Consider the following 24,505-nt stretch of genomic DNA (forward strand, 5'->3'; position numbering starts at 1 on the left):
AACTGGGCTATCCTGATCCTGTGGGTGAGGGTAAGTGTAGGGCCTGGGAGCCAAATGGGACTGGACAAGGATGAGGACAAAAATAACACTAGTTCTGTGTCAGGGAGGGAAGCCACCTCCTTTCCAGATCTCAGAGTGGGGCCTGCACCAAGGGCCCAGGGGATGCACAATCAGATGTGAACCCCAAACCCCCTACAGCAGGGATGGAGCCTTCCTGGCAAGAACCTTCTCTCTGGTCCAGGCTCCAGTGTGATGTGGTGCTGCTCCCTGAGTTCTCCAGGTCTCCACCAGGCAAAGAGCGCTCAGGAGTTGGAGGTCTATTAAACCACAGGGGCCTGAGAGTCAGAATGACACAAGGACTAACAACATTGAAAATTAGCTATATTTAAAAAAAATATGACCGAAGTACAGACAAGGCAGGGGATGAGAAGCAGAAGGATTAACTACCTCTCAAGCCTTTAGCAGAAATATCTCCACACCATCTCAGCAGAGCCCATAGGAGGAAAAGATAATGGAAAAGCAGGTTATGGGTATATCTCCACACTGCTGGACCCAGGGACCCAAGTCCCAATCCACCAACATCGTTTTGCGTATCCAGACACCAAGAGGAAGAAACACAGACCTTGCCTTAGGAAGTCTCAGCCAGACTTAATATTGGGGTTGCTGAGCACGGTTACATGGTCACTGTGGTCACTCAGTCCCTCCTCTGTGCTCACATCCTCTGTCCTCACAGAAACATACACGGTTCACTACAGAGGACCTTCTGAGGGTACTTGTGTATACAAGAAACTGGCAATGGTGAAATGCGAAGAGGAGACACAGAAATGGAAACATGTCTGTGGGGTGCTGTACAAGTTTCCAAAGATCTGAAGTTCTTGATACCTGGCATTTTAAAAAAAGGTTTTTAATGTGTAAACGCAGAAAGGACATTTCCAGGAGAAAGGACAAAGGAATCATCCCATTGGGACAATTTGGTATCCATGTGGGAAGGTAAGTTGGATCCCTACCTTGCAAAACACCACATACTAAACACCACACTGTTCTCCGTCAGAACAGCTAAGAATCCTGAATAGGCAAAGCAGCATATGGTGGTGCTCGTGGGGGGGTTTAGACTGAATAAATTATTCTAACATAATACAAGAAACCGGAGAAGGCAATGGCACCCCACTCCAGTACTCTTGCCTGGAAAATCCCATGGACGGAGGAGCCCAGTAGGCTGCAGTCCATGGGGTCGCTAAGAGTCGGACACGGCTGAGCGACTTCACTTTCCTGCATTGGAGAAGGAAATGGCAACCCACTCCAGTGTCCTTGCCTGGAGAATCCCAGGGAAAGGAGAGCCTGGTGGGCTGCCGTCTCTGGGGTCGCACAGAGTCGGACACGACTGAAGTGACTTAGCAGTAGCAAGATAGCGATACAAAGCTCGGATCTGACAGTAGCGATACAAGAAACAAGCCCAGAGAGGTTAAGAAAGGATCTCCAAACCTACCTTCAAACAGGAGGTCTTGCTCCCTTGAATGTGGGTGTGTGAAACAGCGCTTGGGAAGGGAAGAGGTATGTCATGAATATTTTGTCTGTAGAGGACAAAGTGGTGTGTAGAGAGGATGTCAGGCACGTCCCAGGACACTGAGCACACGGACACATGGACTGGACTCTCGGCCCTGCTCTGGGGGCATCACACTATCTCCGCCCCTGACACAGGGTGAGCAGCTCGCACGTATACTGGAGCGTATGGTCACATGACCTGGACCTGGCCAATCGGTGTGTTCCATCCTCCCTGGCCACCGTGAGTGGCTCAGGACTAGGGCGGTGACCAATCAGGGCCCAGGGCCGGGCCTCAAGCTGGAATCAGGGGAAGAGGAGGGCTCGTTCTGCCGGAAGTGGTGGGGCCGTGTGAGGTCAGGCTACAGCAGTGGGAGGGGCGTGAGGTCAGCCTGTGGCGGTTGGTGGCCTTACTGAGACCGTTAGGGCAGAACCGCCGGCCTGAGAAAGAGGGCGCTGCTGAGCCCAGGGGTGGAGAGCACCGGTTCCTACTGTGGTCCCGGAGTTCCACCTGAGACCGGAGGGAAGCCTTTTGCCCGTGAGTCCTCTCCTGCTTGTCTGTCAGCTTGTTTGAACCACACTGGGTTTTCTGTCCAGCTGGCTAAGTGGAGACCCTGGAAATGCTCCTGTGTGGGTTTTGGCTGGCTTCAGGGAAGAAATGCCAGATGACACTGGGAGACTCGAGTTTAATCTGGATTCGGGTCATATCTCTTGAAAGTGAAGTGAAAGTCCCTCAGTCGTGTCTAAGTCTTGGCAACCCCATGGGCTATACAGTCCATGGAATTCTGCAGGCCAGAGTACTGGAGTGGGTAGCCTTTCCCTTCTCCAGGGGATCTTCCCAGTCCAGGGATTGAATCCAGGTTTCCCGCATTGCAGGCAGATTCTTTACCAGCTGAGCCACAAGAGAAGTCCAAGAATAGTGAAATGGGTAGCCTGTCCCTTCTGTAGCAGATCAGCATTCCCGACCCAGGAATCAAACCGAGGTCTCCTCATGGCAGGAGGATTCTTTACCAGCTGAGCTATCAGGGAAGCCCAGTATCTCTTAAGGCCAGCTATTCATTATAGGATTACCCTAATTAGTCTTCATGGGATTAAGCTGGCAACCTGCTAAGGTAGCAATCGATGTCCTTTATCTAGAGGACAAAAGGGGGGCAGGGGGGCTCAAAGAAGGGGGCAACACAGCTACAGCAAGGAAGTGTGTATCTAGACAAAACCCCCAGATACTGCTGTTAGAACTCAGGGAAGCCATATGGTGCGGCTTGTCCATGTGACAGGGGCTAAGGCACCCAGCCCACACTGGATACTGTGGGGACCTGACTTGGTAACTGCCATCTGGCAGCTCTGAGACTCACAAAAGCAATTTGCACTGAAGAGAGGAGGGACACTTCCCTTCATCCTCCCACCACACCCTCAGGGTACTCCCACACCCGGCCCCCTTTCTCTTTCTTTATGAGGAAATAAGCGTCACACTCATGTGACCACACTGGCCGTCCACTGTTCACGAGCTGCCAATTGGAGCTGCTACCGGAGAGGCCAAGAGCCTTTGCCCCTGGGTACCTCTCTTTTCTTTGCACCGTGAGGGCTCTCCTCCACACCTGCACACCAGAGACCGTTTCTGAGACATGCAGGGACCCTCCTTCAGTTTGCAACAGGTGGCATCCATTGCTGTCCTTTCAATGCTTCCCTTGAAACTCAGCTCCTGAGCTCCTTTGTCTGCATTGCTGCCCACCTGGCTGCCACGGGAGGGACAGAGCTGACCATGAATCCAAAGCTCGGATCTGACAGGCAGGAATCTGTGCATAAAGGACCTGACTAATCACGCTGTAGAGGCTGTAGTGGGCTCCAGGGGTCTGTAACCAGGGCTTGGGCCAAAGTGACTCCACGGCTGTTTTAATGCCTGGGGAGGGTTCTGGCTATAGTGGGGGTGGGGTGAGTCTCCTGAGGTTCTGAAGGCCCACTGTGTGCAGGTTCATGGTGCACAGAGAAGAGAAAGTGGAGTCCTTCCCTGGAGCTGGTGGGCTGCGGGCACAGCCATGGATAACCAGGAGTCTGCATCTCACTAGGGGCCAAGGCTGGTGCTGAGGGAATCCTCAGTGAGGTTTTTTTTCCTTAAAAGCCATCCTAAGTGACTTCGGCTCCATTGCTTTTTGCCAAAAACCTACAATGATCCCAAGAACTTTGTACACTCCAAGGGTGGTGACTGGACATGGAGCCCAGCACAGACCGAAGTCAGTCCTGCCCTGAGTCCCACGGGCCGGCCACACCATCCCCCTTCTGTGGCCTGGCTTTCTTCTGCCAGGACCCCCAGAATGGTGGAAAGGCAAGTGTGGCCTCAAGCTGAGGGGCCCAGCGTGGGCTCCAAGCCCCTGGAGGTCCCCTTGGGACGTCTGGTGAACCTAGTTCCCACTGCCGTCAGGCAGCTCTCTCTCTCTCGACATTTCTCAAAGAAATGTCGTGTTTCTTTGCTTTCTGTTGTGATAGGGCACCCCAGTTATCTCGGGATGATTGGGAAGTCTGCTGGTGTTACATGCTCCCGCCTTAGATGGGGAGACATTATTGCTGCATTGATGCTGCTCACTTGATACTGGGAATCTGTTAAACAAAAATGGCAAGGAGAACAGAGAAAAACAGAAAAAGAAAAACGGAGAGTTGCTGGGTTGCTTCAGGTCTCACCTGTGGTTAAGAGTGTGTACAGCCTGCACGTGAACCCAGGTTCCCACACCTGCCACCTACCAGATGCCAGGCCCTGGTTTTAGACCCCCAGCTTCACTAAGGAGGCACTGACAGATACAGTCTGTGTGTATTGCAAGTCTACATCGTGATGACTTGATGCCCATAGACGTCGTGGAATGATTGCCCAACATACGCATCGCCTCACACGGTTCACTCTGTGTGTGTCCTTTATCTTGTTCTTATAATCCATGAACACAATATAGATAGCTCTCCATTTTTTTAGATCTTCTTTAATTTATCTTAGAAGTTTATAGTTTGCTGTATGTCTTGCACATGTTTAATTAGATATCTTGATATTTTCAGTGCCATTATAAATCCCTAATAGATAGAGATAGAATTGACTTTCCTATATTCACTTGGTAAATCCATTTACTTCAAATCATTCTAATTGTATTTTTTGTGTATACACAATTATGTCTGCAAATAAGTGCTTTTTTCCCTCTTTGCAACTGTGATAACCCTTTCCTTTTTCTTGCCTTATTGTACAGACTAGGATCTCCAGTACAGTGGTGAACAGAAGTAGTGAGAATAAGTATCCTTGTCTCTGTCCCATTATCAGAGGAAAAGCTTTCAGTATTTCACCATCACACAGGATATTAACTTTTTTGTAGATATTTTTATCAAAATATGTAAATTCTTCTCTGTTAGTTTACTAAGAGTTTTTTCTTAGTCATGAACTAAAATTATTACATTAAATTTTCTTAAGTTTATTTTCTGCAGATTTTGAAACAGGTGATTTTTCTTTTATGTGGTGATTTAACTTTTGAAAATTTTGTGATTCTAAAACAACCCTAACCTGATCTCAATGTATTCTCCTTCAGTTGGACTTTGTTAGTGTTTTATTTAGAATTGTTTCATCTATACTCAGAATCTGTCATTTTATTTTCTTGCACTTTTACCTTGTTGGTTTTAGTATCAACGTTATGCTAGTCTTATAAAACAAGGTTGGAGAGTGTTCCTTGTTTACCCCGAGAGTTCTTGTGAGAATACTGTTTTCTTCCCTAGATTTTTGGAAGAATTGATTGGCAAAACCAGTTGGTTTCATTGTGGGGAGGCTTTTAATTTCAGATGTAATTTTCTTCATGTAAATAAAAATTTCTGATTTTGTATGTCTTCTTGGGTCTATTTAAGTAAAGCATTTCCCCCCTGCTTAGGAATTTATGGAGGCGAGCAGACTCTCCAGTTAGTAAGTGAACTGTGGTTCATAATATTTTTCTTATCTGCAAGATGTGTTGTCTCCCCTTTTAAAAATCCCTGATGCTGGTGATTTGTGCTTTGTCTCTTTTTCTTAATCAGTCTGTCTAGGGGTTTATCAGTTTTATCAGTCCTTTCAAAGAGCCAACTTTTGGCTTTGTTTTTAAAAAACTTCATATCTGCTTTCTGTTTCGTTGTTTTCTGCTCCTTTTTTTTCCATCTGCCTTGTGTTTCATTTGCTATGCTCTTTTTCTGGTTTCTTGGGAGAGAGGCTTAATTGATTTTTAGCCTTCCTTCTTTTCCAGTATATGTGTTTAAGGCTTTAAGTTACCCTCTAAACATAGTTCGCTGCATCCCACAAGTTTGAATAAGCCAGATTTTCATTATCTTTTATGGAAAAGTATTTTCTAATTTTCATTGTGTTTTTTAAACATTTTTTAAACATTGTATGTTTTTTATTATTCATGAAATTCTGCAAGCAGTATGTCATTTAACTTCCCAATGTTGGGGGAGGTTTTTCCTGTGACCCTTTTTTGATTTCTGACTTAATTCCGTGAAGATCCCTGTCTTAGTCTTTTTTGGGCTACTGTTATAAATACCGTAGACTAGCTGGTAAACAACAGAAAGTTGTTTCTTGTAGTCCTGGAGGCTGGGGAGTCCCAAGATCACCAGCAGGTGCCACATCTGGTGAGGCCTGTTTCCTGGTTCCTAGACTCCATGCTGCTTCTCTCTGTCCTCGCAGCATGGGAGCCTATTCCCTCCTGGCCTGACCCCTCCCAGAGTGCCTGCCTCCGAGGATCATCACCATGTGCGGGGTGAAGTTTGAGGGCACATTAATCGTCAGCCCATTGCAATCTGTAAGTATACCCTGCATTATTTCAGTCCTTTGAAATAATTCGAGCTTTCCTAATGGCCCAATATATATTCTTTTTGTTATATGTTCCTTGGGCTCTTGAAAATAATATGTTATCAGTGGGGATGCAATGTTCCGTGTGTATCAGTTAGATCAAGCTTGTCACTCATGTAATTCAGATTCTGGTAGCCACGTTGAGTAAAAGCAGAAGTAGGTGAAATTACCTATAACATATTTTATTTTAACACACCCAAAATATTATCCTTTCAGTGTGTAATCAACATGATAAAACCTAAAGAAATAGTTCACGTTCTTTTTTTCATGCTAAGTCTTTAAAATCCAGTGTGTGTTTCGGGCTTGCAGCACATCTCATTGTAGAGCCAGCTGCATTTCCAGTACTTCATGGCTGCAGGTGACTTCGTACCAGGGAGCCCAGTTCCACGAGAGATGTGTCTTTAACATCTCCCACTGGGATTATGAACTTGGCTGTTACTCCTTTTCTATTTCTGTCAGGTTTTATATATTGATATTTTGAGGTTATGTTATTAGGTACATTCAAATTTCCAATCCTCATCTTCTTGCTAGACTGAACTTGTATCAGTATGAGATGCTCCTTTTCATCGCTAGTAATGCTTCTTTCTTTAGACACTATTTGACAGTGATATTGCCACGTCAGTTTTCTGTCCTTGTTGGCCTGGGTATCTTTTACTTTCACCTGTCTAAAAGACCTTCCATCTTAACATGTACCTCTGTGAAGAGTGTATAGTTTTCATTGGAATCAGTTTGACACTTTATCTTTTAATGAGAGTATTCGCTCTGTTTATAATGTTGATATTTGAGTGTGTAGATACGATGTGACTGTTTTCTGTTTGTCCCACCTATTCTGTGTTCTTTGCTCTTGCATCTTTTAGAAGTATGAAGTGTTTTTCTAGTTCTGGGCTCCTCTGCCGGGTTGTTGGGTGCGCATTCACAGATACAGCGTGTGTTTTACATTCAAGTCTAACTTAGTACTTTTACTGCCTCCCTGACATGACTATTTCCTCCTTGTCACTGTTACACTTTAAACTGTTAGATATATTTTTGGCATTAACGTCATTGTTTTGTAAAGTTAGTATTTACCCTCACAGTTACCTCGTTGTTGGTCTTTACTTGTTTTTTATATTTCCATCAGAGACTACTTTTGTTTCTCCCAAAGCACTGCCTTAATATTTTTTTAGTTCATGTCTGTGGGTGATGAGTTGTCTCATTTCCATTTGCCCTAAAAGTCTTTATTTTGCTTTCACTTTTGAAGAGTGTGTTTCTTGGGTATAGAATTCCAGGTTGGTGGTTATTTGTTTTTCAGCATCTTACAGATGCCAGTCCATTATCTTCTGACTTCCTTGTTCTTGAAAAGTCAGCTCTCGGTGTTGCTGTGACATTAAAAGCCACACCTTTTTTCCTCTGAGCGCTTGAACATTTTCTTCTTGCCTTAGGCACCCGCAGAGGAGCTGAAACCAATGTGTGGTTTTCATTTTTGAGTCAATGGTCTGATTCTTGAACCAACTCTTGCCACTGTCCCTGTCAGTCAGTTCAGTCGCTCAGTATCTGACCCATTGCGACCCCATGGACTGCAGCACGCCAGGCTTCTCTGTCTATCACCAACTCCCAGAGCTAGCTCAGGCTCATGACCATCGAGTCGGTGATGCCATCCAGCCAGCTCATCCTCTGTCATCCCCTTCTCCTCCTGCCTTCAGTCTTCCCCAGCATCAGGTTCTTTTCCAGTGAGTCAGTTCGCATCAGGTGGCCAAACTATTGGAGCTTCAGCATCAGTCTTTCCAGTGAATATTTAGGTCTGATTTGCTTTAGGATTGACTGGTTGGATCTCCTAGCAGTCCACGGGGCTCTCAAGAGTCTTCTCCAACTCCCCAGTTCAGAAGCATCGATTCTTCAGCGTTCAGCTTTCTTCATGGGCCAACTCTCACATCCATACATGACTACTGGAAAAACCATAACTTTGACTAAATGAACCTTTGTTGGCAAAGTAATGTCTCTGCTTTTTAATATGCTGTCTAGGTTTGTCATAGCTTTCCCTCCAAGGAGCAAGCATCTTTTAATTTCACCTTCTGCAGTAATTTTGGAGCCCAAGGAAATACAGTCTGTCACTGTTTCCATTGTTTCCCCATTTATTTGCCATGAAGTGATGGGGCCAGATGCCATGATCTTCGTTTTTTGAATGTTGAGTTTTACGCCAGCTTTTTCACTCTCCTCTTTCATTAAGAGGCTCTTTAGTTTCAACCCCTGGAGGCATTTCGTATTCCCCATTCTGTCTTTTCTCTACCATGAGGGTCCCCATTTATAGTTTTTAACAATATAGTTTAACAAGGGGCTCCTTCAATATATTCTATACTTTTTTCCCTCTTATATATATTTTTTTAACTGATCCATCCTTCAGTTCACTGATCCTCTCTTCAGCTACGTCCAATTTGATGTTGAGCCCAGAGACTGAGTTTTTAAATTCAGTCACTGTTATTGTAAAGTTCTAGACTCGGTTTTGATTCTCAGAAATTTTTCCTTTTGTCAAGTATATTTTTGAACAGGTGACGTTTGCATCTGATGCCTCTAGCATACCTCTGATATGCTGATATACATCTGATACCTCTGGATCTGGTTCAGTTCTTTTTCTCTTGGTCCTGTTTGTTGTTACACCCTATTTTGCTTTTTTGGTTGCATGTTGGACATTATGTTTGGAAAACCCTAGAGGTTCTGAGTGATGCTGTCTTCTCCAGAGTTTCCTCTGATGCAGACCTCCAATGGGGACAGAGCTGTCTGTTCACTCAGGGCCTGAGGGACTTGAGGCTGGGGGTCCCTGTAAGCTCAGTCTCAGCAGCCTTCACCCACCTTCCCCCCAACCCCAGGGAGGAGCTTTCCAGCATCTCAGTCTGGAAGCCTGGGCTGCCTCCCAGGTTCCCCTCTTCTCGGCAGGTCCTGAAGCCTACCGTCTGTCCCCTGAGCACCACGAGGTGACTGATACTCAGCGCTCAGCCGGTTTGGGCAGAGTGTTGAGTACGTTTTCTGACACCTAAACTGACTCATCTGGCCTGCGCTCAAATTTTTGTCTTCTCAGCCCAACGAACCATCCAGAGCTGTGTTAACCAGTCCCCTCTGCTTGCCTTTTTCCCTGCCTTTTCTTGGCAGAGTCAGCTTTGTTCAGATGGCCCGAGGGAAGGAGCGGCCCTCTCAGTCTCCAGCTCCCTCACTGGGCTTCCCTTTTGTTTGAAATCTTGGATTGTGACTGCCTAAGGACCTCTTTCGGGAGAAGGCAATGGCAACCCACTCCAGTACTCTTGCCTGGAAAATCCCATAGACAGAGGAGCCTGGGAGGCTGCAGTCCATGGGGTCGCTAAGAGTCAGACACAACTGAATGACTTCACTTTCACTTTTCACTTTCATGCATTGGAGAAGGAAATGGCAACCCACTCCAGTGTTCTTGCCTGGAGAATCCCAGGGATGGGGGAGCCTGGTGGGCTGCCATCTATGGGGTCGCACAGAGTCGGACATGACTGAAGCGACTTAGCAGCAGCAGCAGCAAGGACCTCATTTAAACTGTATTTAGCTTTTCTAGCTCTTGGTAGGCTGACCTACAAGCTGCTTGTGTTTGTCACTGGAAGTGGGGACGCCCTGGGTGTCTTCTGTCATCTGAAGCCACATGTAACAGTCACAGTTGTTGTATTGATCAAGTTTATTTGATACTGGGAAAAACAAGAACCAGGAGTCCTTGCTTGGTACCCACAGTTGTGTTTCTGGTCAGAATCCCCAGCTTGCCCAGGCTGTTTCAGTGCCACGTAAACTTGGGAAGAAGGTGGAACAAGCGGCCCACGCGGCCTGGAGACAGAGGAGCTGGTCTGCACTCTTCCCCTGCCCCTGCTGGCCCAGGGCAGGCCTTGCGATGACGGGCTGCTGGTGGAGGAGAAGGCTGAGGAGGGAGGGGTTACGTGACCTGTATTCTGTGACATGGTCGCATGTGGGTTTTCTTTTTCAGTTTGGAAAAATGACTGCTTTTAGTCTTCCCTCCAGTTTCACTTTAAGATTGAAAATGAAGATTTTATTCTTAAAGTTGAGCACAGTGATTTTACAGTCTTTCTGAAAGCAACAGTTGAGGTTTTAAAAAGATATCTCAGAGAACTCCAGTAGATAAAGCCAAAAACAGAGAACGTGTTCAGGGTGAACTGCGGGCGGGACCCCAAACTGTACTCTGTCTCTCCCTGTAATCGCTGAGATGGGTGGATATAGGACCCCAAGCAACCTGGGGACCGAGGTCCTCAAGTGATAGCAGAGGTCTGGGCTGAGCCAGGAGAAGTGTGGCCTGTGCCCTGGCGAGTGGAGAGCCACAAGGATGGGAGTGGGGCCAGGAGAGGGGTGGGAGACTCGGGGGCGGAGGGTAGGGCAGCACCTGGCGGGGTCTGGGAGGCGCTGGCTGTCGTGGCTCGAGGCAGGGACACCCCTGAACCTCCACCGTGCAGCCCCCGCGGGGCAGAGTCATCTGGCAACCCAGGGTCGAAGTTAAGAGGGCGAGTTCGCAGCAGGTTGAATGAACCCCTGTACCCACTGTGGGTTCATTTTAAGTGCCTGGAGCAAGGTTGGTCAAGCCCTTGCTGAGCTCGAGTGAGGGAGTCCGACAGGGAGGACCGAGCTTAGGGTGAGGGGCAGCTAGCGCATTGAGTCCTCCTCAGCCGGGTGGGTTCTGGGGATGCCCTTGAGTTGAGGGGTGCCCTTTCAGTAGCCTCACTGGAGGCTTGTTTGGGGGGTAGAGGAGGCAGAAGTCCACTTAGAAGACGTGCTCATTCCCAGGGGTGGTGGTTTCTGAAGCAGTTTATACTGGTCAGTTTGACTGTGACCCAGTACGTTGCAGGGTCATGTTTGACAGGGGGCCTGAGCCGTGGGCACTGCCTTCCTTCTCCCGCACCCCACACTCACCTGTCGTCTTTTTGGCAGCCCCTTCCCCCTCTCTGCACCCTTGATGGTGGGCCTGAGCCCAGCCCCTCTGTTACCACAGAAACCCTGTGACTGAGCGGGTTCAGGTTCCAGGCTCCTGGGAGACATGCTGGAGGCAGAGCCTTCGTGCCATTTCTCCTTGAGACAGCGGTGCTGGTGGTCATAGTGTGAGAGCGGGGTGTGTGAGAGCGGGGTGTGTGAGAGCGGTGGTCGTAGTGTGAATAGTGTGAGATCGGTGGTGATAGCTTGGGAGCCGAGGTATCCTACCATGAAACAGCAGTTGCCCCCGAGTTGGGGGCTGCCCCCATCTGCGAGGATGGGTCGCAGAAGGGCCCGCCTGTGGGCGTTATTTCAGTGCTGCGACCCCAAGGCAAAGGCCAAGACTAGGAAGAACTTGGCCTCAGCCCAAGTCCTGGAAGCAGAGTGGCCTGAGGTGAGAGCAGCCGGGGGCGGGCCCGTCAGATTGGCCCTCACCTGGCGAAGTGTTGGGGTTGTGTTTCGTTTTGTTAGCATGGCCGTGGGCCCTGCCGGCCAGGGCATTTTGGCCTTAGTGGACAGGATCGACCCCAGCAGGTTTACCTTGTAAGAGGTTGTGCAGGTGCTGCGTGGAGGGTGGGCGGGGGCCCCACAAGAAGGGAAACACTGGCTGGAGGAGTCACTGGAGCACATGGACTGAGCTATCGAGTCAGTCCTTGAAGCAGAAAGGCTAAGCCCCTTAACGTCTCCCTTCTTCCAAAGAAAGGCTATACGGGCTGGAGGAGTCGCTGTGGCATGAGGATCGAGCTAGAGAGTCAGTCCTTGAAGTAGAAAGGCTAAGCCCGTTAATGTCTCGCACCTTACAAAGCACAGACCAGTGTGTCCAGTATTTTAATGACGGGTACCTACTGCTTACGTGTATGACATACACCCTCATAGCTTCACAGATCTTCTACATGCTTCTTACAAGTGCTGGGCACTGTTCTGGGTGCTGGACACTCAGTATGTAGTAGGGGATATGTATCCCAGGATCTTTTTATTTCTGCAAAGAAAAATAGAAGAATGAAAGACTCCATGTGGTTCAGTTTGAGCAAGTTCACCACGTGGACAGCCCCGCGTGCACGCAAATTGTTGGTAAAATACATATAACTGCAAATTGTGGTAAAATACATATAACATAAATTTAACATTTTAACCAGTTGATTGAATGACTGGGTGACTTCAGTGGGGTCAGGCTAGCAGATGGCCTTGGAGTGCCGTCAGCCTTTTTCCCAGAGGAACACTCCAAAGCTTGGTGCCCTTGTAGACCTTTCCTTTTTTCTTCACTCTCCCCAGTGGCTCTAGGTCACTGGTCTGTGTGTCGTTTAAGAATCTCTTTATCCACTTTGTTGTTAGGTTTATGTTTTGGAAAGTTTCTCAGACGTCCCTGGGTCTTGAGAAGGCAGGCTTGGATTCCGGGTTCTCCCCTGCCACGTACCTGCCAGGTCGAGGTGGAGGCTGAAGGCCAGTCTGAGTTGTGGTGGTCTGTGTGGTCTTGGGGTCAGTGGAGCCCCTCTTCTCTGGAGGGGCAGGGAGATCCTTTGTGTGGAGCCTGGAGAGACTTGACAGGGTCAGTCTTCACAGTCTCACTCTCTTTTTAATTTATGTTTGCATTTAGTTTCTCATTTAACTGTTTTCTAGAAATTTCCAACTCCTACTGAAGAACTAAAAATATGCAGGGAGCAGCTTCTTAAAAGAGAGGAAGAAATTACTGAACTGAAAGCAGAAAGAAACAACACCAGGGTCAGTAGGGGGATTCTCACGTGTTGACATTTGCCCGAGGGGGGTCACCGCTCGCCTCAGTGTTGCTGTCTTTTAACTCTGTCTGATTTTCAAGTCATTTTTCACATCTTCCCACTGAGCAGACCAGGGGGCATCAGTTCAGGGTTCTCATACCTTGCTTCAAATTTATGATGAGAGCTAATGTAATCTTAGTAGGGGGGAATTCTCTTAACTTACATTTTTGTCCACACTACACTTTGTGTGAGATCTTAATTCCCCGATCAGGGATTAAAACCCATGACCCCTGCAGAAGTGTGGAGTCTTAACTACTGGGGCACTGGGGAAGTCCACTCTTAACTTTAGACTGAACTGGTGGGATTCTGATGTGCCTTAGCATGTTTCTGGCTATAGCGTGAGGCCGAGAGGAGTTATCGGCCCTGAATTCAAGCATGAGGTTGAAGGTGCTCCTTTGGCCCCGCCCTGCAGCTGCTGCTGGAGCACCTGGAGTGTCCGGTTTCCTGGTCCGTGCCTTCCCTCTGGATGACGGCAGGCAAGCAGCAGGCGCAGTCCCCAGTCGGCATGACCAGAGAGGTGGACGTGCTCAGGGCACTGAAATTGCTGTTTGAGCACCACAAGGCCCTGGACAAGAAGGTACCAGCTACCCGGCCGTCCTGGATTTCTACACTTGCTGCCTTGTTAGGTGGATGATGCATGTATTTATGTAACTAGTTGACTTTTGAGCTTCTTGAATTCTTGTATATACATATTTTCTGTAAGAAGTCAGAGTTTTCTATGCTTAAAAGGCGTTGCCTGTGTACGTGCTCAGTCATGTCCGAATCTTTGCGACCCTGTGGACTGTAGCCCACCACGCTCCTCTCTTCATGGGGCTTCCCAGGCATGAATACTGGAGTGGGTGGCCATCTTCTACTCCAGGGGATCTTCCTGACCCAGGGATCGAACCTGCCCTCTTGCATTGGTAGGCAGATTCTTTACCACTGAGCCACCTGGGAAGCCCCCAGTTAAAAAGTATTAGTTGGCATAAATGTCTCAAGGTTTATTATATTCTGTATATCAATTTGCAGTTAAAAATTGCATAATAGAATTAATTTAGGATAACATTTTGTTCTCTCAAACTTAGCTGTTACCAAGCAGATTTTCTTGACGTTAAGATGAATGAGAGACATTAAAGGTATTCTGTTACAGTATCCATGCATTAGGGTGAGTATACACTAAGAAGTGTACTAACGTATATACACACATCAACACACAGTGACTCGGACCCTTTTGAGTTGAGAGCGCGATTACGAGTAGCACTCGAACGGTGTAGTTTGTTAGAAGAAGAATTAGGTGCCACACAAAAAGAGGTAAGTTAGATCAGTCATCGTGTAATTTCAGTTAAGGGTTTGTCATTTGTATCCTTTCATTTTAAAAAAGAATGAAGGCTGTAGTGGTGGGCATCAGATGTTCTTTATCTTTCTGATTGAGGACCCGCCCACCTGGGTTATTTTAATGACTAGTAAACTAGACTTGTGGCTCAGAGCTGCAGGATGTCTTCAGTACCCCTTTGTCCAGTAGAAGACAAATTCTGACTCTAATCACCTGACTGTATTCGGGATGGATAGCATCACCATGTATTTTCTTTTTATGTTGCATTTTCAGTTTAGAGTTGAGTTTTTCCAGGTAGAGTTTTGCTGTCTTTACTTATTTCTTTACTCTGATTCAATTTTTTGGTTTTAGCAGATGATTCTTAAAGAGGAGAATAACCAGGAAAAGATACTAACGGACGGGGTGCTTGATGTAAATCACGAGCAAGAAAACATGCCAAGTGCCAATGGCAAGGCAAGTTCTTGATCTCGCTCTCTGTCTGGTTCTCGTCTTACCATCCAGTCTGTGCGGGGCTGTTGGGACCTCTCACCAATGCACCATGTAGGTCTGAGTGGCCGTGAGGGTCCTGTGAGCTCCCAGAGTGCAAAAGGCAGTTTTGACCTCACCAATTGCCCGTAAGTGCTGTGTTCCCTCCCTCCCAAAACAAGGCTGTCTAAGGCTTCCTTTCCCCCTTAGAGACCCTCCGATGGTCTCTAAGCCACAAGGAAGACCTGGCTAAGGTGATCGAGCTCCAGGAAGTCATGGACAAGCAGTCGCAGGAGCAGAGCCAGATGAAGGAGCGCCTGGCAGCCCTCTCTGCCCACGTGACAGAGCTGGAGGAGGACCTGGACACGGCCAGGAAGGACCTCCTCAAGTCCGAGGAAGTGAACACGAAACTGCAGGGGGACGTCCGCGAAGTGAGTGACGGCGGCCGTGTCTGTTGTCCTGAGGTGGACTGTGGGTCCCTTGTTCTCCCAGTGATCTCAGCCTTGGGACGGCTGCGTGAGCAAGAGCAGAGCACTGGCGAGACCGCGACTGGCTGCCTCCCCGCCTCTGCGTCGAGGTCTCTGGGGTAGAAGAGGCCTGGTCCAGGCTGTCCGTTGGCAGTGGACCAACCTGAGGGCAGCCCTGGCGCTGTGCTGCACCCTGGGTGTGGACTCCTCATTTCTACAAGTTCTAGGGGCCCCAGTGTGCTCCTTTTGTAAAAATTCATTCATCCGTTCATTCACTTATTGGTGTATAGTTGCTTTACACTGCTGTGTCAATTTCTGCTGTACAGCAAAGTGAATCAGTCATCTATCTATCTATCTATGTATCTCCCTCTCTTTTAGATTTCCTGCCCATTTTCACCACAGAGCACTGAGTAGACTCTCCTGCGCTGTTCACTCGGTCCTTACTCGTTGACTTGACGTGTAGTGTCAGTGCTGTGTATATGCCAACCGCAGTCTCCCGGGTTCATCCCCCTCCCCCACCTGCCCGTCAAATGTGTTCCTGATGATGCTGAAATTTCCTTCTGATTCTCTCAGGCGAGTCTGGTGATGTCTGTGGAGCCCGTTCTCTCGAAGACATGGGAGCATGCTGTGGGGGCTCTGCTGAGGCAGCTTGCCTGGCCATCTTCTCTCGTTTTCTGAGGTTCCGCTCCTTGAAGGGATGTGTGACAGTGACACCAGCAGTCAGACAAGTCGAGTGGCGTTTACTCACCCTCAGATCCTCAGGCCCGAGCTGTGTGACCCTGTGGAATCATGATGTTTCTGGCGGTCGTGTCGTGATTTATGAGAAACTCCCTAGCGGTCACTGTGAAAACAGAAGAGTGCTGGGGACTCAGGCCTCCTCCTGTGAGCCTCACTTCTCCTCTGCGCGCAGACAGTGCCCACCCTGCCCCACCCCTCCCCCGTGAGACGGTCTCAGAGAGAACCCCTCCAACATGTGGTACAGCAGGTGTACTTGTTTTAGTAGCTTGGTGTGAGTAATTCTGTGTGAGAACTCAAAACAGAAATATTTGCACGTTTTTATAACCTATTCACACTACTCTTTGGCAACAGGAGGAGATTAGGTGGCAGAGTTTAATATGTATAGAATTCTAGAAAAAGCGTTTTTAAGACCTTTCACTTTTAATGTTAGGACTTTGCCCACATTGGTTACTTAGTGACCAGGGAGGGACCTGAAATGGGTTTTGAGCCGGCGGACAAGAGTCGCACCAGCAGCAAGTTCTGGTCCTGGTTTGAGTACTTCATACATGTGGTGTAACTGCTTTAGAAGAACTAGGCTTGAGAAGGCTGCGCCCAGTTGTGTTACACTTTGACTTTTGTTTCCACTCGTTAATATTCTTACTTTAATTCTGAGGAAATTACATGAGATTTTTTCCAACTTTTACCCAAGGAAACGAGCCTCAGAGCTCCCCGTTGGATCTGTTGAAGGTCCCTCCCTGTTCTGGGTCAAGCCCGCCTGTATGGTGTAGCAGACAGAGGTCCTGACGTCATGCCAGATACCTTCCCTCCTGGAATTCTTGCAATAACACGGTAGTTTAGTATACTTTTTGTTTGCCGTTTGGGTTTATTATGTAGAAAAGAAGCTTGGTAAACCAAGTGGCTGGACAGAACGTTAAGACAGTTGGGTGCCAATCGTGGCAAATGTGACCTTTGAGATAGGCGCATTTTTGCTCACGTCTGAGAAAACTGCCATATCTAGGACTTTAATTTTGAGGATGTTAACTTTATGTTTGATTTGAAACTTAGGACAACCTCAATGATAAACTTGAAAATGAAATTGCAAATAAGGATTCTATCTGTCGACAGGTAATGGCCTTTACTGAACTGTCTGACTTTTATTGTAGTGAATTACTGAGGAAGGAAGGTAAAGACCTTTTCATGTGACTCCCACGTTGGAAATCAAGTCCCATTGTAAAGTTCTTATGACCCTAAAATATTGCGTTCAAAAGTGTGGGTGTACCTCATGGTAAATCAGCTGTACTGGAAGGAAATACATTTTTAAAAAATTGGGAGTGACTGCAACTTACAGGTTTGAATTATTTGGGACTTGGTTTAACCATTTTGTGGAATTCCACTTCTGACTCTTTTGTTTTACTTGAACGTGAAACCGTTGGCTTGTTAGCGTTTTTACTGAAAGAGCAGCAAGCAGCAGGGAACTTCAGGGCAGCTGGCTGCCTGTTTGGAACTGGGGTCACTGTGACAAAAGGCAGGGTTAGAGCTCCCGTCTGATTAGGGTTTGTACTTCCTGTGGTTTGGTGAGCCTTACTCGCTCTTGTTTCCCGGTGGTCTCAGATAATCAGGACTTAACCAGGAAAACCAAATCTGGCTTCTCTAAAACAAAGTGAGTCAGTCTGGTGTGTGCCAAAGTATATCATTGTCCCCACCACAAAAATAAAATACTAGAAAGCCATTGAAATATATGATGTGGAATGCTAATTAAGAGCATTAGGATATACAAAATAATGGCTGTAAAAAGCAGATCAGAAAATACTATGTACCATATGCTATTGTTTTCTGAGGGTTTTAAAGCATATCATATTGTTTGTGTATGTACATAGAGTAATACGCACACAGAAAAAGTAAGAAAGCTGCTTAGAAACAAATGCTAACCTCTCAGGAACCTGAGCTTATAGATACTTTAATTTTTTTCTTTTTTTAAAAAAAGAATCTGTCTAAATGTTCTACATTGAAAGTTTTTCAGAGTAAGAAGATCTGTTAAAAGAATAATCGTGCATTAACAAATATTAGTTGACTGGCATTTCACCAGGCACACTCTTATCAGGTGTATATTTCAGAGGAGATGAAAGCCATATTTTGGCTTACACACCCGTGGTCATCTGCGGTCGGTAGGGTTCCCTTCAAATTATGATTCTGGTAATGTTTTAAGAAAGGTCCATACTGAACCCTTCTTCCCTTAACTTGTCAATAAGAATTAATAAGATTCTACAGAAAACTGATCTTCTTTAATGTATAAGAACTTTTTTTTTTTTAAGACTCCTTTGGGGAACGTTTAGGAAAAGCAAATACTCTGGCAGGAGGTGTTCTGCTCACTGAGACCAAGCCCAGAAACACAGAGAAAATTTACCCTGACGCAGCTTCTGAAACAGAACGAATCCAGTAGACACGTGCGTTTAGGTTTTGTCTCAGCTTACTTAAAGCGACAGTGGCTACACCTCTGGGCCTGTTTCGATCCTCTGCTCTCCCGTTGTAGACAGAGGATAAGAACCGCCAGTTGCAGGAGCTCCTGGAGCTGGTGGAGAAGCTACAGCAGACGCTGCAGAGGGCGGAGATGCTGCCGAGGTGGAGGTAGAGCAGGCGCCCAGGGTGGCCGCGCTCTCCATGGCGCCGCTCTGGGTCCCCCGTGGGGGGTGGGGGGTGGGGGGCGGAGCGGGCACGCGGAGGGCCTGTTCCCGTGCTGTCCCACCCGACCCTGCCCGTGCTGCAGTCCACACAGGAGCCCGGACGCGGGGGTCGTGCTGCCCCTTTGAGATGGGAGCGCTGCCTGAGTGTCAGGCAGCCCCCGCTTCTGTGTCGTCCCTCCGTTAATTTCCCTCCAGTTGTGTTCTGTGTGTCCCCAGGACGCTTCAGCTCCGAGTCACTGCTGCTCAAGAGTTCAGTCAGCCACTCAAAGCCTAGCAGGATAGAGACCTAAAAAAATCCCATTCTCGTTTAAGAGATGGCCAAAATAGCTCTGTAATGAACAGTTTTAAGTCATTATCCATACACCTGAAGAAATCACAGCGGGGCACGTGCAGACCCGGGGCCCCACTCCCAGCTCCCCGTCCCCGGGAGCCCGCGGGTGAGAGGCACATCCTGGGGATGTGGCGCTGCTGGGGGCATAGTCCCCACTGCCAGCCAGCCAGACACCCCGTCCTTCTGGCGGGAAAGGTGTTGGCCCGCGCTGCCGGTGGGCACTGGCTGGGCATGGAGAGTCGGGCCGGGCGTGTGCTGCCGCGGCTGTCGGGAGCATCGCCCTGAGCTCAGTCGCGGGCGGCGGCGGTGTCGGGTGCTCGCAGAGCCTCCCAAAGCAGGGTCACTAACAGCCGCCAGGGGGCGCCCTTCTGCCTAAGATCTTCCCCTCAAGGCTTGGTTTCTCCTCTCCCCTGGCTTCTGCTGTCCGTCCCCTGTCGGCCTTGTAGTCCGACCTTTTGTCTTCGGGAAGCTCTGCCACTAAGGAGGCTAAACGGTTTGAACTTACCTCCGAGCTTAGGAAGGTAGAACGTGTGCCTCGCGCGTCCCACGCTTGCCGCTGCCTGCTGCCCGCGCTGGCTCACCACAGGCAGTCCGAGGAGGGGGCGCAGCGGCCGCGGGTGCGGAGCCCGGGGCAGGGGGGAGCACGTCTCCTCTCACGAGCCGGTCACCAGCACCCTCCGTGAGCCATGTGTCACACACGAAGCCGCGCAGGCTGCGTGAGCAGGCGTGCGGGCAGGTCCCCCGCAAACCCGGGGTAGTGGTCCGCACAGAGCATGGCCCGCTTGCCGCCCCTGCAGTCACAGCCCGCGTGTCGTCAGGACAGGGTCGTTGCGAGCGGAGCTGACACTGTTCTTGGCCGACAGGGAGAGAGACACGGCAGCATCAAGGAGAGGCTGCGCCAGATGGAGGCCCAACTGGAGGAGAACAAGGTCACCCTGGAGACGATGGATATGTGACCCCAGATGCAGGATCTTGGGGGATGTCACACTTGAGATTCTGGGCGGGACCCCAGGTTCAGGGTCTGGGAAGGGGTAGTCACCTGGAAAATGTACACATGTGGCCAGAGTTAAAAGGTCTGGTGAGGTGGACTCAACCTAGAGCCTATGGACATGTGACCCCAGGTCTAGGGTGGGAGACGGGGGTTAACCTGGAAACTGTGGGCATGTGACCCCAGAAACATTTTCTGTGAGGGGTGCCACCTAGGATACTGTGGACATGTGACCTCAGGGGGACAGTCTAGGAGGAGTTCACCCTGGAGACTGTGGATGTGTGACCCCAGGTGCAGGGTCTGGGAAGAGGGCTCTCCCTGGAGACTGTGGACGTGTGACCCCAGGTGAAGGGTCTGGGGAGAGGGCTCTCCCTGGAGACTGTGGATGTGTGACCCCAGGTGAAGGGTTTGGGGAGAGGGCTCTCCTTGGAGACTGTGGACGTGTGACTCCAGGTGAGGGGTTTGGGAAGAGGGCTCTCCCTGGAGACTGTGGATGTGACCCCAGGTGAAGGGTTTGGGAGAGGCTCTCCTTGGAGACTGTGGACGTGTGACTCCAGGTGAGGGGTTTGGGAGAGGCTCTCCTGGAGACTGTGGATGTGACCCCAGGTGAAGGGTTTGGGAGAGGCTCTCCTTGGAGACTGTGGACGTGTGACTCCAGGTGAGGGGTTTGGGAAGAGGGCTCTCCCTGGAGACTGTGGATGTGTGACCCCAGGTGAAGGGTTTGGGGAGAGGGCTCTCCTTGGAGACTGTGGACGTGTGACCCCAGGTGAGGGGTTTGGGAAGAGGGCTCTCCCTGGAGACTGTGGACGTGTGACTCCAGGTGAGGGGTTTGGGGAGAGGGCTCTCCCTGGAGACTGTGGACGTGTGACCCCAGGTGAGGGGTTTGGGGAGAGGGCTCTCCCTGGAGACTGTGGACGTGTGACCCTATGTACAGGGACTGAATGTGGTCACATAGGAGATGCTGGACATGTGAACCCAGGTCTTCACCCTGGAGACGTGAATGTGTGACACCATGTACAGTGTCTGGGAGGGGGTCACCATGGAGACTGTGGACTTGTAACCACAGTTATGGGGTCTGGGAGAGGTTCAGCTTGTGGTCTGTGGACCTGTGTCCCAGGTGTAGGGTCTGGGAAGAGGAGTCACCCTGGAGACTGGATGTGAGAACCCAGGTGCAGGGTCTGAGAGCTGGGGTCACCTTAGGGAGTGTGGATGTGTGACCACAGGTACAGGGTTGGGAGATGGGTTCACCCTGGAACCTGGACGAATGACCCCAAGGCCATGGCCTGGGATGTGGGACACCCTGAAGATTTTGGACGTGTAACCCCAGGTGCAGGGTCTGGGAGGTGTGGTCTCCCTGGAGACTGTGTACTCATATCCCAGGTACAGGTTCTGGAAGGGGGGAGTCACCCTGGGGACTGTGGACTTGTGACCCAAGGTGCAGTGTCTGGGAAGAGGCTGACCCTGGAGACTGTGGACATGTGGCGCCGTGTACATGGTCTTGCGGGTCACCCTGGATATTGCAGACATTGAAATCCAGGTGCAGTCTAGGAGGGGTGTGGCCGTGTGACAGAGAGAGAGGGTCTGGGGGGGGGTGACACCCTGGAGACTGCGGACAAGTGACCCTAGGTGCAAGGTCTGGGAGGGGCTAACCCTGGAGACTTGAATTGGGAGCCCAGGTACTGACTCTGGGAGGCGGGGTCACCCTGGACACTATGGATATGTGACCCCAGGTACATGGTCTGGGAGGTGGGGTCACTCTGGGTACTGCGGACATGTGATCCCAGGTGCAGTTTCTGTGACGTGGTGTCCCCTTGGAGACTGAACATGTGACCCTAGGTACAGGGTCTGGGAGGTGGGGTCACTCTGAGGACTGTTGACGTTTGATTCAAAGTGCATATTTAGGGGAGGGGGCTCTCCCTAGAGACTGTGGACGTGTGAACCAAGGTGCATGTTACGGGAGAGGGTCACCATAGAGACTGTGGACGTGCGAATCCAGGTATAGGGTCTAGGACATGGCGTTATTCTGCCAACTCTAGCGACAGGTGACCCCAGGTGCAGGGTCGGGTGGGGATCACCCTGGAGATGGTGGTCATGTGATCCCGGATGCATGGTCTAGGAGGGAATCACCATGGGACTATGGATGTGTGACTCCAGGTTTAGGCTCTGGAAGGTGGGGTTACTACTGTGGATATGTGACCCTAGTTGCTCGGTCTGGGGTGTGGAGTTGCCCTGGAGACTGGACGTGTGACTCCAAGCATAGTGTCTCCAGAGGGGTGTCACCCTAGACACTGTGGAAATGTGACCCTAGGTCCAGGGTCGAAAGGAGGTCACCCTGGATACTATGGACATATGACCCCAGGTGCAGGGTCTAGGAAGTGGGATCACACTGGAGACTTTTGACGTATGACCCCAGATGCAGGGTCTGTGAGGTGGAGTCTCCCTGGAGACTGTGTATATGTGTCCCCCAGTAAAGGTTCTGGGAGGTGGGCTCATTTGGGGGACTCTGGGTGTGGGACTTAAAGTGCAGTGTCTGGGGAAGAGGCTGACCCTGGAGACTGGGGACTTGTGACAATATGTATGTAGTTTGGGAGGGGGCAACCCTGGAGACTATGTACTTATGACCCCAGGTGTAGGTTTGGGAGGGGTGTCACCTTGAGACTGTGGATGTGAGAACCCAGGTGCAGGATCTGAGAGCTGGGGTAACCCTGGAGACTGTGACATATGACCCCAGGTGCATGTTCTGGGAGGTGGGGCCCACCTTGTAGATTGTGGACATGTTACCCCAGATCACAGTCTCCAGAGTGACCCCTCACAGAAACTGTTCCTGGGGTCATATGTCCACAGTCCCCAGGTGAACCCACATCCCAGACCCTGTACCTGAGGCCGTATGTCCACAGTCTCCAGGGTGATCCCCTTCCCAGACCCTGCACCTGAGGTAACATGTCCACAGTGTAAAAGGTGGAACCCACCTCTGCAGACCCTGCATCTGAGGTCACACTTCCACACTCTTCAGTTACCCAAGCTCACAGACCCTGTACCTGGGGTCACAAGTCTCCAGTCTCCAGAATGACTCCCCTGCCGAACCTGTACCTGGGGTCACACTTCCACAGTCTCTAGGGTGTCACCACTGTACCTGGGTTCACACGTCCCCTGGGAGGGCGATCACCCTGGAGACTGGATGTATGACCTCCGGTACAGGGTCTGCGATGTGGGTTCACCTGAGGACTGTGAACATGTGACCCCAGGGTCAGTTTCTGTGAGGTGTGTCACCTAGGATACTGTGGACATGGGACCCCAGGAGCAGGGTCTGGGAGGGGTTCACACTGGAGCCTGTGGACATGTTAACCGCAGGTGTAAGGTCTGGGAGGGGGGGTCACTCTGGAGACTGCGGATGTGTGACACCAGATACAGGTTCTGGGAGGGTTATCACCCTGGTGACTGTGGATGTGTGACCACAGGTTTAGGGTCTGTGAGGGGTTCATCCTTGCGACTGAGGACGTGTGACCCAGGTGTAGTGTCTGGGAAGCGGGATACACTGGAAACTAAAAATGTGGCCCCAGGTATAGGGTCTGGGAGGGAGGTCACCCTGGAGATTGTGGATGTGTGAGTCCAGGTGTAGGATCTGGTAAGTGAGGTCACCCTGGAGACTGTGGACATGTGACCGCAGGTACAGGGTCTGGGAGGGAGGTCACCCTGGAGATTGTGGATGTGTGAGTCCAGGTGTAGGATCTGGTAAGTGAGGTCACCCTGGAGACTGGATGTAGACCCCATTTGCAGGGTCTGGGGAGATGGCTCTCCCTGGAGACTATGGATGTGTGAAGCAATGTACAGGGTCTGGGGAGAGGGGTCACCCTGGAGACTGTTGACATGTGACCCTACGTGCAGGATTTGGTGATGTGGGGTCACCCTGCCAACTGTGGGCATGTGACCCCAGGTACAGGGTCTGGGGAGGGGTGTCAGCCTGGAGACTCTGGGCATGTTACCCCAGGTGCAGGTTCTGGAAGGGGATCACCCTGGAGATTCTGGATATGATTCCAGGTATAGGGTCCAGGGAGCTGTGTCACCCTGTGACCCCAGGTTCAGGGTCTGGGGAGGGGTGTCAGCCTGGAGACTGTGGAAATGTGACCCCAGGTGCAGTTTCGGGAAGAGGTCACCCTGGAGACTGAATGAGTGACAGCAGGTGCAGGGTCTGCGAAGTGTGGTCTTGGTGGAGACAGTGGACAGGTGAACCCAGGTACAGGGTGTGTGGAGGGTTGTCACCATAGAGACTGTGGAAGTGTGACCCCAGGTGCAGGTTCAGGAGAGGGTCACCCTGGAGACTGTGGGTGTGTGACCCCAGGTACATGTTCTGGGAGGTGGGATCCACCTTGTACACTATGGACACGTTACTCCCGGTGCAGCATCTGGGAGGGGGATCACCATGGAGACTGTGGACATGTGATC

The 24,505-nt window shown here is 50.0% G+C and overlaps 1 pseudogene; it reads left to right on the plus strand.

Moving 5' to 3' along the window:
• The window catches only part of LOC121820386 (liprin-alpha-1-like), a 51,705-nt pseudogene that overhangs the window by 15,177 nt on the left and 12,023 nt on the right, over nt 1-24,505 (plus strand).

The sequence above is a fragment of the Ovis aries genome, chromosome 9 (assembly GCF_016772045.2).
Source record: "Ovis aries strain OAR_USU_Benz2616 breed Rambouillet chromosome 9, ARS-UI_Ramb_v3.0, whole genome shotgun sequence".
In the NCBI taxonomy this organism is placed as follows: Eukaryota; Metazoa; Chordata; class Mammalia; order Artiodactyla; family Bovidae; genus Ovis; species Ovis aries.